General features: G+C 41.2%; 1 long non-coding RNA gene across 3 annotated transcripts in view; it reads right to left on the minus strand.

The window, feature by feature from the left end:
- The window catches only part of LOC129494511 (uncharacterized), a 58,129-nt gene that overhangs the window by 3,048 nt on the left and 39,417 nt on the right, over nucleotides 1–15,664 (minus strand). The window contains exons 1-3 of one of the 3 annotated variants that reach the window (XR_008661362.1): nucleotides 6,719–6,804; nucleotides 3,856–4,073; nucleotides 2,793–2,942 (exon numbers count right to left, since the gene is read on the minus strand). This is a non-coding gene — a long non-coding RNA (uncharacterized LOC129494511). Of the gene's footprint in view, nucleotides 1–2,792; nucleotides 2,943–3,855; nucleotides 4,074–6,718; nucleotides 6,805–15,664 lie in introns of those variants that run through there. The other 2 variants (XR_008661363.1, XR_008661364.1) reach the window with 2 other exon arrangements.

A 15,664-nucleotide genomic window follows, 5' to 3' on the forward strand; every position in this document is an offset into this window, starting at 1 on the left:
AGCACATGAAAAGGTGTCCAGTGTCATTAGATATAGGAAAAATAAAAATTAAAACTACAATTCAATGTCCTTAGACAACTACAACTCTCAGAGTGGCTAAAATAAAGAATAGTGAAAACACCAATTCTGACAAGGATGTGGAAAAATTGAACTCCTTTGCTGGTGGGAATATAATATGGCACAGCTACACTGGAAAATAACTCGGCAATGTCTTATAAAATTAAACCTCATGATCCAGCAATTGTACTTTTGAGTATTTATTCCAAATAAATGAAAACCTATGTTCACAAAAAATTTTTAAAAAAAGAATGTTCACAGCAGCTGCATTCATAAGAGCTAAGATCTGGAAACCATCCAGAGATTCCTCAATGGGTGAATAATTCAATGTACTGCAGTGCACACATACCATGGAATACTATTGACACACATGGCAACTTGGATGACTCTCCAGGGAATTACACTGAGTGAGAAGAGTCAATCCCAAAATTCATGATTACATTTATAGAAGATCTTGAAATGTAAACTTTTAGAAATGGAGAACCAGCTAGCTAGTTGCCAGGGGTTAGAGATGGGGAGGGCTGGGACAAGTGTATGTGGTTGTGAAAGGGGGCCACATGGGGATCCTTGCAGGGGTGGAAGTGTTTTACACATTGACTGTGGTCATGGACACATGAATTTACATGTGATAAAATTGCATAGAGCTAAACACACACACCGTACAAGCAAAACTGGGAACATCTGAATAAGTGTGGCAGATTGTATCAATGCCAACATCCCGATGGTAGTTTATACACTAGAGTGTTGGCAGATGTTATCTTGGAGGAAAACTAGGTAAAGGATTCATGGAATCGCTCTATATCATTTCTTACAACTACATGGGCAGGCACCCATAATGATCTCAGTAAAACTTTCAATTAAAAACATTAAAAAAAAAAAGAAAAAGAAAAGAGCATCCAGGTGGCTCAGTGGTTGAACATCAGCCTTCAGCTCAGGTCATGATCCCAGGGTCTTGAGATTGAGTCTTGCATCAGGGTCCCAGCAGGGAGGCTGCTTCTCCCTCTGCCTATGTCTCTGCCTCTCAGTATGTGTCTCTTATAAATAAAAAAACTTTAAAAATATTTTTTTTAAATAATAAAACTTTCCATTAAAAAATGTTGAAGCATTTAAATATATCGGTCAACTCCCACCTGTAGAGCTGTGGACAGAGGGTGGGTACAAGCCCCTTACAGCCCCCAGCAGATACGGTCTTCCAAATAGGTCTATCTTGTTCTTTCCCCAAGCACAGATGGGAAAACAGAGACTGATGTCACTTCAATGCATTACCTTCTACAATCATAAAATCTGATTGTGGTCTAGGTCTAAATCAGAAGCTGTCAGCCCTGGTTGTAGATAAGAATCACCCTTGGCAGTTTAATGTGGTTCAGTAACCTAACAGTGCCAGCACCCCACCCCAGACTAATTAAATCTGAGTCTTGGGAGTGAGATCTTGGCAGTTTTTTGTTTGGTGTTTAAGCTGGTGATGGTGATGGTGCTCCCAGGATTGAGAACCACGCCTCCAGGTCACAGTGGTTGTCACAGTGATGGCATTTAAAACACCAGCCCATGTCCCCACTTCTCACTATCCCAGACAATACATACAACTGGGATCAGAAGGTTGTGTTTTCAGGGTTCAACCTCCTCTCTGCCGTGATGAAAGCTGACACTGAGTGTGGAACCTCAGGGAGAGGGGTTCTCAGGGGCCAGGTGGGTGAGTTCTAGAATGTACACAGACATGCTTAGTACTCTCCAGGCTGTGTACTTGGCTGAGTTTCTCCACACGTGGCTGAAGCTCTGCCAGTTTTCTCTGCTGGCTGTTTCTGAGGCTGTTAAGGGACTGAACAAATTGTGGGCAGAGCCCTTGAGGAATGCAAAGGGTAAAAGAGGCAGAGGTCCTTGGGACGACAAAGGCTTCTTGTGTCTTCTTCAGCCTCCAGCTGAGAACCCGTGGTCATGCCACTAAAAACTGGAACCTCTCTCAGGGTCTGGCTGGCGTCAGGGATGTAAATGGGCCTGGGGATTAATCTCAGTGCCTCCAGAGCAGAAAAGAGGCTGGAGATTTAGTGCCTCCTGGCAGCATACTTCTGGACACTGTACTCACTTCTAAACACCCCCAGAGACCATGTGAAAGGAAAACCCATTTAAAATTGCCTGTGTGCACATCGCATCAAGCGGTCATTAGCATCTGGAAAGCAATCAGAGCTATGAAAACTCTACCTGACTATATCATAAGTACCATAAGAATTTTTTCAAAAAACTCAAACAAATTCTGCAGACTCTGCTAAAACCAAGCAGAGGGAAAACAGCTTTGTGCCTCTGTGTGCTCCACCCCCACTGTTATTTATGAATTCCAGACATTTTCCTGATTGTCCTAGAGAACAGCAAAGTTCACTTCTCCCTCAATCCAACTACGTCCGGTTATTCACACTTGTCACCATTCTGATTCTGTTCCTAGGCTGCTGATAAGGATCCATTCAACAGATTCCAAAAAGCCACAAGCTGCTTGACCCTGGATTCATTGTGTTTACAGAATCCCAAGTGCAACGATTGAAACAGATGAAGTTCATCTATGACCACAATCATTCCATTTTGTCCTCATTTATGGAATGGAAGAAAATAAATTCCTTTCTCTCATCTATTTTCTTTATTTGCAACTGCAGTCACTCCTGCAGAGAGACCTCTCTCAGAAGGCACTGACAAGAGAAACAAAAGATTGAAAAGACAAAGCAAGTAGCCCCCTGCCACTTGCTACTTACTGGCTGGGCTGAGTGCCTGCTGTCAGATTCCAGGAGTGCTGCTGCCTGGGGCCTTCACCGACTCCATTCCTAACTTCATCTTTTCTCTCTCTTCTGGTCTTGACTATAAGTGATGAAACCAGTTATGTTTTCCATCAGGCGGCTCCAAACCTACGTGAAAATCAGTTGAGGCTGTAGCAGATTTCTACTTTTTTCCTCTTTAGATCAAAGGCGTTCAGATCTCAAGATAAAACTTAAAAGGTCAGCCACTCGCACTCGGCGGGATCTATGTGACCAAGTCCCAATAAAAACTCTGGACATCAAGGCTCTGCCTTTGTTGGCAATACGCTGTGCACCTTTGTTGCCTGAACAAATCAGCACTATTCACAACTCCCTGGGAGAGGACAACCGGAAACTCCACCTGTGGACCTCTCCTGGACTCTGCGCCATCCGCCTCTTGTCTTAGCTAGTTCTAGTCTGTATCCTTTGGTTGGAACAAACCATAACCACAAATATAACAGCGTCCAGTGAATTTTATGAGTCCTTTTGGGGAATTATCAAACCCAAGACCCCTGAACTTGCAATTGCCATGGAAGTGGTCTTGCGGACTTCCTTAACTTTGCAGTTCTTGTTAATAATTCTGGGAAAGTCAGATGACCTCTCTGGTCTTTTGTTAACTCATCTGGAAAGTGGGGACATGATTATATCTGACCCACATATAAAGAATGATACAATTAAAACAATGGATTTGAAAGCACATTGTGAACAATGAGACAATTTGTAAAGAATAAGGATTATTATTGTCATAGTGGCATGCTGTCTCAAAGAGTTCCAGGTAAGAGGTCCCATAGCTGTAGAGGTTAATGGTCCAGGCTCTGGAGACAGCCGGATTTGGCTTTGATTTTCATGTCTACCAGTACTACCTCAGTAGTACTGAGGCTACTTATTCTCTATATTTCACATTCTTCATCTATAAAATAGTGGTAATAATATTTGGTTCATACACTTATTTTAAGAACTTAAAAAGACTCTGAGGACTCAACACCTACATAGATGGTCCTCAACTTACAATGGTTCAACTTACGAGAGTTCAACTGTCCTTTTTTCCAATCCTGATCTCCTACTGGGGATTTGGTGTTGTGCCAGGCCAGGCTGCACTCTCATCTTACTAGAAAGGATACCTGAGATGTGCTCTTGAACAACCAATGGTCCTCTGATAAGAATTTTGTTTTAATGCATTGAAATTGAATGGAACATGACATTTTGATATCACTGCCAGGACAGCTTTATCAAAACGTGGACCTGAAAAAGACATGAACAGAAATTTCACAGAGGAAGACATAGACAATGGCCCACAAGCACATGAGAAAATGCTCTGCATCACTGGCCATCAGGGAAATACAAATCAAAACCACAATGAGATACCACCTCACACCAGTGAGAATGGGGAAAATTAACAAGACAGGAAACAACAGATGTTGGAGAGGATGCAGAGAAAGGGGAACCCCCCTGCACTGTTGGTGGGAATGTGAACTGGTGCAGCCACTGTGGAAAACTGTGTGGAGGTTCCTCAAAGAGGTAACAATAGACCTGCCCTACTACCCAGCAATTGCACTGCTGGGGATTTACCCCAAAGATTCAGATGCAATGAAACGCCGGGACACCTGCACCCCGATGTTTCTAGCAGCCATGTCCGCAATAGCCAAACTGTGGAAGGAGCCTCGGTGCCCATCGAAAGATGAATGGATAAAGAAGATGTGGTCTATGTATACAATGGAATATTACTCAGCCATTAGAAACGACAAATACCCACTATTTGCTTCGACGTGGATAGAACTGGAGGGTATTATGCTGAGTGAAGTAAGTCAGTCAGAGAAGGACAAACATTATATGGTCTCATTCATTTGAGGAATATAAAAAATAGTGAAAGGGAAAAAAAGGGGAGAGAAAATGAGTGGGAAATATCAGAGAAGGTGACAAAACATGAGACTCCTAACTCTGGGAAACGAACAAAGGGTAGTGGAAGGGGAGGTGGGCAGGGGGTGGGGGTGACTGGGTGACGGGCACTGAGGGGGGCACTTGACAGGATGAGGACTGGGTGTTATGCTTTATGTTGGAAAATCGAACTCCAATTTAAAAATATACAAAAAAAAAAGTGTGGGCCTGAAACACAGAGTTTCTTTTCTGTTCTTTGCTTGTTTTCTAATGACTAAGCTGTGTGTAAAACAGATCTCAGTGAGTGTGTAAAAGAGTGTATGAAAAGATGTTTCCACACCTCTCTTCACCACTTCTAGCTCTGTCTCAGCCTCTCTACCCTGAGCACCACCTGTTCTCTGGGGCTCACCTCATGCATGAGTTGTACCTTGTTCTTGCTCCCATCCCTGAGCTCCACCCTCTTCTCTGATATTCACCCACCCTGGACTCCCACCCCTAGCTCTGAGCCTCACTGTTTCTTACTCCCACCTGACAGCTATCAGGAGCTAGGGAGAAGAAGTGGCATGCCATACCCCTTGAATGATGACCACTGGGGAAGGCACACACCTCTTTTTATATTCCATTCCACAATGGAGTGACATGACCACATCTGGCTGCAAACAAATTCTAGGAACTGTGCACATCCTTCTGCCACTACAACTTTGCCTGATTCACAGTGATTTGCATCACTACATTTTGTGTTGTTCCCTAGCATTTTATGCTCTTTTTATTTGATTATCAAGGATATGTGGCTGTGGTAGAAAATTGGAAAGTACATAACGCTGCTAAGAGGTGGTAAAAATATTACCTACAGTTCTATCACCCAAGCGGAACATTTGTTCATATTTTGATATGTTTCCTTCTGGAATTTTCTCTGTTCTTTTTCTTTACCTAGCTCAGATTACATTGTAAATGCAATTTGTTCTTCAAGTTGTGTTTTCACTTCTTAGTAATCATATAATCTAACTGGGTTGTGTTTGCACCTAGAAGCAGCGTCTCGAATGCCTGAGAGAGGAAGACAGTGCCTCTGTCCTCAGAGATTGGAGGAAGGAAGTGAAGTTTATAGAACTAGGGTTCTCAATACTTATGGCAGCTACCCATTCTCATTGTAATCTAGACAACTTGGTAGGAGCTGTGCCCTGGCGAAATGATTGTGAGCATGAAAAATTCAAAGAAAGACCAAGGCTAAGACCAGACCCTTGATAAGTGGACACCAGAGGTCTTTGAGCCAAAAGCCTGTAGGCAAAGATGGAAGAAATGATGGTCTATGACTTCTACACAGGAACAGTGTTCAGGGTGGGGGCTTATTCCTGAGATCCAGGTGTCTGCATGAAGAAGATTGAGCTGAAGAGTGGATGGGGACATGTCAGATCATCAGATGTCAAAATCCAATGTTTGGGCAATTAGAAGTCTCGCCCTAGCAGCAAAATAAGACTGTTGAGAATTTCCAGTTTCCTGATGATTCTAACAAGGGTCACTGCAGAAGGGCATTCTCATATTAGAAGCTGGATATAAAAGGGAGCTTTGTAGAACAATGATTCACAGGTCCCTCCAGCACCAAGCGACCAAGGGCTATCACACAGGACTCCAATCACAAAGAGGGCAGGGCTTTGAGGGAAAGCTGGCATCCTAATGGAGCTTCCCAAAATACCAGTGAGCACAACCTAATCCTCTTTGGTACCACTCTGCCTAAAAGACAGTGATAAAAATACTTAGAGAGGCATAACAGCAAATCTCTTGGATGGCGATTCTCAAACTTTTCTTACCTTAATCAACCCTGTTATGATAAGGGAGCCCCGTTGGTCACCTATATCTACTCCCACTGAGAAAAGAACCTGGAGATTACGAAGAATTAAGAGAGGGCCAAGATTATAATTAACATGGCCTTATTGCAGTAATGGGGGGAAAATAACAAAATGATGAACAAAAGTAAAACCTATCGGTAATGCTACCAGTGTATTATTAATACAAACCTTACGTATTCATGGAAACCCTTGGCCCATTGATGATGTGATCAAGTATGTCTCACATAAACTCTGTGTCATCTCAACTCTGTGTAAGCAGCTTTGGAACTAAAAAAAAAATCAACATTAAACATTTGGTTTAAATTTAAATTACCAAATAATGTGCATAATAGATATCCTCATCCACAATTCTTTACTTGTATCCCTCCCCTGAATCTTTAATTCTTGCCCACTTCTTGCTCTTCAGATTCCACCTCTACTCCTGGGCTGCACTGTAGTCTTACATCCCAGTTTAACAACTTGAAAAACTTTAAAAGGTGAAAGTAGAATCCTGTCTTCTTTGCATCATGAATCAGGAATGAGTGTAAAATATCACACACGCATGACTACAGTGGCTTGCTATTCCCAGTTCTGCATTACTTAATGAAAGATCATCTTTGGATGTAGACTCTGGCCCAATAACTCAAATATTGTGATCATAGAGACCCAAATGCTAGAAGTATAAAAAAAAATCTACGTGGTGCTGGCAAAAGAGCTAAGGCAAATATGAGACTGATTGCTAGGCTGATGGTACCAGTGGTGTTTATGCACCCTAACCTGAACAGCTTGTAGAATTGGGCGTGTCTCATATATAGGCATTAATTCAGGAGATACAGTGTGGCCCCAAATAAATAATACTTTATGACTCAAAGCAAATACCTCACAGTATTGATTGTGTTTATTCATATACACCCATGTATCAATTCAAGTCCTCTGGGAAGCAAATGCCAGATGGAATTAGAATTTCAAGAGATTTGTTGGGGGGAAGTGCCTGTGATGGATAAAAGGGAGAGGGAAGTAGAGTATGCAGGGAGAGACTCCAGGCTGCGAGAGGCAGGCCCAACACCTGTTAAAGGAGACATGGAAGAAAGATGGAGTGGAAGAATCTCAGATCTTGGCACAGTGCTGAGAAAGTCAGTCAACTCTAGACTATAAGGTTGCCCATTAGATGGGTCCTGCATCAGGCAGAAATGGACCGTCTCTAGTACAACCATACCCAGTCACTGGCCAGTGCAGCCTGGGGAGAGCATTGACCCAGCTTGGACAGTTGCAGCAGGTTTTCGAGAAGGAGGCTCTGAGGATGAATGTCCCAATCCACCCCTTTGTGCTGTTCAGATCCTTTGCTCCCTGTATATGTGGAACTGTGGATCTCTCTTCCTGAGGGAAAGTCTTGATGACATACTTGGTGCTGTGACCCAAACTCTCATTCCTACTGGGTCTGAGCCCTTGGTAATTGTACCCAAGTCAGGTTGGGGTTGCCACACATGTCTGTTCACTATTTCCACTGAGCAAGATCTGTCAAGAAGTACCTGAATTGGTTACCTGGGTTGCACATTATTCCGTCCTGCTCTACTTTATGAGCATGAGATGGGCAGTCCTACCTCATGCTTCTGCTGGTCAGGGTCAATTATCCCTGTCACATTGGTGACTCTTCTTACATGCTGGAACATGGTTATAGGGAATCCAAAGTTCCCTGGAAATAGTCGTGACATTTAGTTCAATGGACCTTTGCTGTGTCCCCTGATAAGAGCGTGCCCCATTGGATACCAGGATCTCTAACCTCTGTGATCCCAGAGTTGCCCAAGAAGCACCTCATCCCTCAGTGGTCACTGAGTGGTAATAAGTGAGGCCTCTTTTGCTTCTACCCTTTGGATCTCAGATGCTTCTATGTTTCCTATAGAAGACACATCACTCTATAAAGTTTTCTGATTTAGTGTCCATAGTGCATCCCAAAGGAAGGCACCCCATTTTGCAGGGTATTGACAGCAAGATGGCACTTCATTTGCCCCTTTGGAAGGCACCAGTGGAAGACCACTTCTTTTGGGTGGTGCTGTATACGATATAATGAGCAGATCCCATGATCATGGACCCACCACACCTCCTTTGCTGTGGAATGGGTCCCCTGGTTGGCTGCCGTGATGTGTAAGATTTTATGCCTGCGAATCAGGCATTCTGCAAGACCCTAGATAGTAGTGTTGGCTGAGGCTCTGTGAGCAAGAAAAACAAACCCATACCCCCCAAAATTATCTTTCCCTCTGAAGATTAACCACTGGCTCTTCCAGCATGGAAGGAGCCCAGCATAGTTTACTTGCCATACAATGATAGGTTGGCCTCTTCAAAGAATAGTGCTGTTTAGGGAACTCAGTTTGGTCTCTTTTGCTGGCAGATTGGAACTTCAGAAGTGGCAGCAGCTACATCAGCCTTGGTAATGGGCATGCATGCTGTTGAGGTCATGCACAGCTTCTGTCTCTACCCTTGTCTAGGCCTCTTCAATGTGCCAATTCTGGGAGGATCAATGATGAAGGTTGGTTAATATCAATTGGCCAAGTCCTTGTGTCTGGTTGGTTGTTGAGTATCTCCTCCATGGGTGGTTTCTGATGGACATTAGTATATGATCTACAAATCTTCACAATATTCACTCCAACCAGACCTCCTTCACTCTTATCCTCCAGTTTTGTTTTGTTTTTTCCTTCCAGGTGACTAGAAGAGAGTCCATTGGCACCTACCTAGGAATCCATATACTTCACTTTGAGTTACTTTTTCTTCCACAGTCAATGACAGGATGCACTGCTCCCAGCTTTGCACATTGGGAAGGCTCCTGTCTCCAGTGTTTTTCAAGGTCAACCCTGAATGTGGCTGTACTGAAGCTGCTTCCCATTTTCAGCTTGCATTCACAGACCATGACAGCTCATCTCAAAGTCTTGGTTCTTCCTCTGGTTGTATTAGATTCTCACACAGATGGTCATATGGGCAAGATGAAGGAGGGTCACTAGTGTAACCAGGGTGAGTGACAAGGGTATCAAGGCTACCCGTTCATGCAGCTTACTTACACCTCTTGGTCTTGCTTAGCCTCAATCCCAGACATTCCATTTCCATCTTACTGTGGACTTCTGCTGAGCCTATTTTACTTTATGGCTTGGTGGGTCTCACAAAAACCAATTCATAATGGGCAATTGTGGATGCATAGTCACTCGGTGTCCCGTGGTCAAGCATTCCAGCTCTAACAGTGCAAATAATTCTCCACTGCAGATGGCATGACCTTGCTCCAGAACTCCAATGGCTTGTGCTGTGATTCCCTTACTGGGGCTTGCCACAGTGCAACTTTTTCCATTTCTGACATCATCGACACCATAGGATCTCCTGAATCATATGGCCCAAGCAGAAAAGCTGCTGGCACTGCAGCTTAGATTTCCTGCTGAGCTCACTCTTGGTCCGGGCACCAGTCGTAATTGACAGGCTTTCCATATCACTCAGTATATGACCCAGAGAAGTACTCCTAGATGTGTAACGTGTTGCCTTCAGAACCCAAAATGGCTCGCCAAACGTTTTGCTTCCATCTTTGAAGTTAGGAATGCAAGATTCAGAAATTTATCTTTTACCTTGGACAGGATGTCTTGGTAAACACCAGAGTACAGGACCTCTCAAAAATTTCCTTAGGTAGTAGGTTGCTGAGTCTCCTGGGGCTTGTCTCCTGCCCAATAGAGCACAGTTGTCTTACCAAGGCCTCCAGACTATTAGTTGCCTCTTGCTTAACCTGTCCATTCAGCATGTCATCGGTGTCATGAATCAGTGTGATGTTCTGTGAGATCTCCAGAAAGCCCAGATCACTTTAGACTGTATTACGATAAAAGGCAGAAGAGTTAACAAAGCCCTGGAGCAAAACCGTTAATGAATATTCTTGTCAGTTAGGGGAGTCTTGCACCAGGCACTAGTCCCTCCCTCTTCCCCCCCCCCCCGCCCCCTGCTCCACCCTTCGATTAGCTCAGCCATTGGCTGGGAGGGACCTGGGAGCGTAGCCTCAGGTGGATGGGGGCCAAGAGGGTGTAGACGCTTCTTGCACGGTTGGAGAGGCACATAGCTGTGGCTGCCACAATATAGCCACTAAGGGTCATGTTTATTCTATTCTAGTGTATTCTCTATTTTCCAAATTATCTGAAGTGGGCATGTATTACCTCTAAAATCAGAAGAAGAAAAAAAAACACATGTAGAGTCATATTCACAAAATGTCTATGTCCAGTGTTTTAGAACCATATGATTTCACAGTGAAATGTCTATTATACTAGATTTTTGAACAGGTCTCTGGCCAATAAGTCTTAGAAAATGGTTTAATGCCATTTTAATCTTATTTACAAATTTAAATACTATAAGTTGGAGAGATTCTCTGTATTTTACCTTATTTTTTTCTCACTGCCGAAATAATGTATGTTAATTTTAGAAAATGTGGAAAATTATATGACTTAGTAAAGAAGTACTTAGGAATAATATCCCAAATCTTACATCCTTGGACAAATCATTCTAGTGTTCTTGTGTATTTTCCATTAGGTTTTCACTTACCTTTTTTTCCTCCCTTTAAAAAGCTGACATCAAAGTGCCATTTTTTGCATAACTTTTTCCTCTCCAACCTGTTTCATCTAATACGTAGTTTAACCCTTAAAAGAAGTGTGAGCCTGGGAGTTATAAAGATGAGATAACCTTCTCCTCAGAGACGCAGAGAGACATGCTGGTAAAAGGGTGTCTGTGGGCTGGGGATCCCTGGGTGGCGCAGCAGTTTGGCGCCTGCCTTTGGCCCAGGGCGCGATCCTGGAGACCCGGGATCGAATCCCACGTCGGGCTCCCGGTGCATGGAGCCTGCTTCTCTCTCTCTCTCTCTCTCTCTCTCTCTCTCATAAATAAATAAATAAAAATTAAAAAAAAAAAAGGGTGTCTGTCCTAAATGAAGTATGACATGTCCAGACCTAAGCATCCATTAAGATGAGAGGCTTGTGTTCAGGGGAGGGACTGAAAACTAGTGAAATGGTAAAATGCTGAATTTCTAGAGAAGAAAGCAGAGTCAAGGCTCATAGGGAATAAAATCCTTCATATTTGTACCACGGTCATGCTCAGTGTGGTTGGTGGAGGGCATGACTATGTATTTATTTATGATGAGTTTTTAAGGCTAAGTTCCCATGTCTAGAATTAACTGTATGGCAAGAATTATGCCCAAAGGCCAGGATCATACCAAGTTGTTGAGTTATCAAGTTTAATTTCATTCCCCCAATTTATGATTTAGTAGGTGCAAGGCAGCACAGAACAAGGTCATTTCAATTTTCTAGTGGCTCTCCATGCAGAATTAGATGACTAAGCCTTGGATATGCCTGGGCTTCTCATGAGAGCCTGGCCTACTGCGAAAAATGAAAAGCTATTTCCGTGATGCCAAAGATGGAAGAATTAAGAGTTGTTTTCTGATTTTTAAAATCCCAAACCAGAGAAATAAGTCATATAAAGCAAAATCAAAGTGTCTTTACTGCACCTTTCCACAGGTCTTTAAGTACAGATGTTACAAATTAAACAAGTTTAGTCATGTGTTAATAATTGTTGAACCAAATAATAGGAATATTTCAGTCTCTCCCTGCTTTTGGATGTTTAACATTTTTCACAATAATAAGAAATTTCAAAAAAACCTATTTCTAACAGCTTTAATGATTTTATAACATGAACTCATAAAAACCTCATGAACTCTTTATTCATCTTGTTCACCAGTTTATCTCCAGTACCCAGAACAATCTTGCCTCATTAACTTCTCGATTGATTAATTAATTGAGATGCACTAATTTCCTTAAAAACAGTGACTCCTAAATAGATTCCAACCCCTCAATGTATGGATAAATTTCAGGGTTGATCCATATCCTTCACCTAATTAAAAGGAGAAAGTGGAGGATTTCTTTTTCTTTTCTTTTTTAGAGAGAAATAGCACACATAAGTAGGGTGGGGAGATGGAGAGAGAGAGAATCTTAAGCAGGTTGTATGCTCTTTGTGGAGCCCACTGCAGAGCTCAATCTCAAGACCCCGAGATCATGACCTGAACCAAAAATCAATAGAAACTTAACTGAATGAGTACCCCAGCACCCCAAAAGTGGAAGTTTTCCACTCCAGTTACAGCTGCCTCTTCTTTATAGGAGACTGTAGTGTAGCAGTGCCAGAGTGACAAAGCAGTCCCAGACGGGAGGACTAAGGTAGGGAAGTTGGAGGCAAAATATTGGAGAATGATATGTACACCAGAAGTAAACTTCAAAAACACTAGCCTCTTGCTTTTCATCATATTCCTCTTCACTTTTCATTGTATACAGAGAGTACCACCAAAATATTTTGTGCACCTAAGCCACCCTTAATTTCCACACAATATCTCATGTATTCCAAAAGAATATGATTCCCCAGCCAGAGTTCTCCAGAAACTTTGTGGTTCCCATAGATTTAGGCTCAAATGTAGTGTTAGATTCCTCTGGAATTCTTAATTTTCAAAGTTTCCAGGAGACTAAAACAATATTTAACTGCCTTTGTGATATTTCTTTCCTGAAGGAGTATTCTTCTAATATAAATAAAGCAATAGCTTTCATTTGCTGACTATTCACTGATGTGAAAAACACTTTACAAAAAGCATCTTATTTAATCTTCACAGCAATCCTATAAGAAAAATACTAACCTCATTTAAAGATGAGAAAACTGAGATTCAATAAAATTAATCAACATGCCCAAGGCTGCACAACTGGAAAACAGTACAGTAAGCTCTGACTCTGACACATACACTCTTTACTTATGGAGAAATAATTCCCTTGGGAGCTCAATCGAGATACTTCAAGACAAAAAGACTTTCCCTTAAATCATTTGTAAAGTTCAAGTAGAACTGAGATTTCTGTGCATACCATCCGAATTAATTAACTTTATATTCTATATCTTCTTCTGGGGATGTTAATGCAATTGAGCAAAGAGAGTCCTTTTGACCAATGGTGCTGGAAAGACTGGACATCCATATGCAAAACAAAATTATTTTATTTTTTAAAAGATTTATCTATTTATTTTAGAGAGAAGGCATGAGTGGGAGGGGTAGAGGGAGAGGGAATCCCAAGCAGACTTGATGCTGAGCATGGACCCCATCACAGGACTCAATCTCACAACAATGAGATCATGACTTGAGCCAAAACCAACAATCAGAGGCTTAACCAACTGTACCACCTAGGCACCCCAGAAAAAAAACAAAAGAATTTAGACACAGACCAAATACCCTTCACAAACATTAACTCAAATGGGTCAGAGACCTAAATGTTAAAGTACAAAACTACAAAACTCCTAGAAGAAAATATAAATAATAGATAAATATATAAAATATGGATAATAGATCAAATAGAAGAATATAATATATTTTATTAAATAATATAGAAGAATATATGGATAATAGATCCAATATAAAATTCAGATGACCTCAGGTATGGTAATAACTTTTTAGGTACGTTACAGAAAAGAACCATCCTTGAAAGAAATAATAAAAAAATTGAACTTAATTAAAATTAAAAACTTATGTTCTGTAAAAGACAATGCCAATGAGAAAATAGATTGGGAGAAAATAATTGCAAAAACACAAACAATAAAAGACTATTATCTAAAATATACAAAGAACTCTTAAAACTCAACAGCAAGAAAACAATCCAATTTAAAAATGGGTCAAAGACCCATTGACACCTCAGTAAGGAAGATATATACACAGGTGGCAAATAAGCATATGAAAAGATGCTCCACACCATGTCATCAGGGAATTGCAAATTAAAACAAGGTGAAACCACTACATACCTACTAGAGTGGCCAAAATCCAGAACACAAACAATACCAAGTGCTGGTGAGGATGTGGAGCAATAGGAGCTCTCCCACCTTACAGATAGAAATGCAGAATGGTAAAGCCACCTTGGAAAACAGTTGGAAGTTTCTTATAAAATGACACATACCATACGATCCTGCAGTCATGCTCCTTGACACTTACCCAAAGGAGCTAAAAACATGTCCACACAGACACCTGCATATAGATGTTTATAACAGCTTTATTAATAATTGCCAAAATTTGGAAACCACCAGATATCGTTCAGTAGGTTAATAGATAAATAAATGTTGGTATATCCAGACAATGGAATATTACTCAACACTAAAAAGAAATGAGTTTGAAAAGTTCATGTGAAAAGATATGGAAGAACCTTAATTGCATATTACTAAATGAAAGAAGGTGATCTGCAAAGGCTATGTACTAATTCCAACTATATGACGGTTTGCAAAGGGCCAAACTATGGAGACAGCAAAAAGATCAGTGGTTGCCAGGGATGAGGCAGGGGGCAGGAGAGGATGAGTAAGTGGAGCACAAATAATTTCTAGGGCAGTGAAAAATACTCTGTGGTTTTGATACCACAAGCATGGATACATGTTGGTATATATTTATGCAAACCTATAGAGTATACAATACCAAGAGTTAACTCTAATGTAAACCATGTGCTTCAAGTAATAATGATGTGTTGATATATTTTATCAATTGTAACAAACATACCATTTTGATTGGGGAATGTATGTATTCTTGAGATTTTAACTTATGGAAATACAATATATTTGAAAATAACAGCTCAAAAGACATAGGTGGGAGTAAAGCTGTATTGGAGTAAGATACCAATGCCAGATGGTAACTGAAATTCATGAGAACAAATGAACAGAACTACATACGATAAATAAGAAAGATGATATAGCAAACTCTGTAAATAGAAACTTTCAACTTTTTAAAGAGACATAAAATTATTTAAAGTAATGATTATGACAATGTATTATTGAATTTCTAGCTTATATAGGTATATATATATAACCATGATAGAAAAAAGGGAACAACATAGGGTAATCTTTTTATACTTATATATAAAATAGCCAGACTGGAGTCCTAATTGAGAGGCCTGGATGGAGCATCCTCCCCTCAGGTAAGATTTCCAACTGCCCATCCCCATAAAGGCCATATCTGCATAGTAAATTACAGGAAGTTAAACATGTATTTGCCTACGTGCAATTTGGATCAAACCACTTTTCTACATTATCATGTTTTTATATTTTTGTGGAGTCTGGGCTATGTGTGTTTGCCTC

The sequence above is a fragment of the Nyctereutes procyonoides genome, unplaced genomic scaffold (assembly GCF_905146905.1).
Source record: "Nyctereutes procyonoides isolate TBG_1078 unplaced genomic scaffold, NYPRO_anot_genome, whole genome shotgun sequence".
Lineage (NCBI taxonomy): Eukaryota > Metazoa > Chordata > Mammalia > Carnivora > Canidae > Nyctereutes > Nyctereutes procyonoides.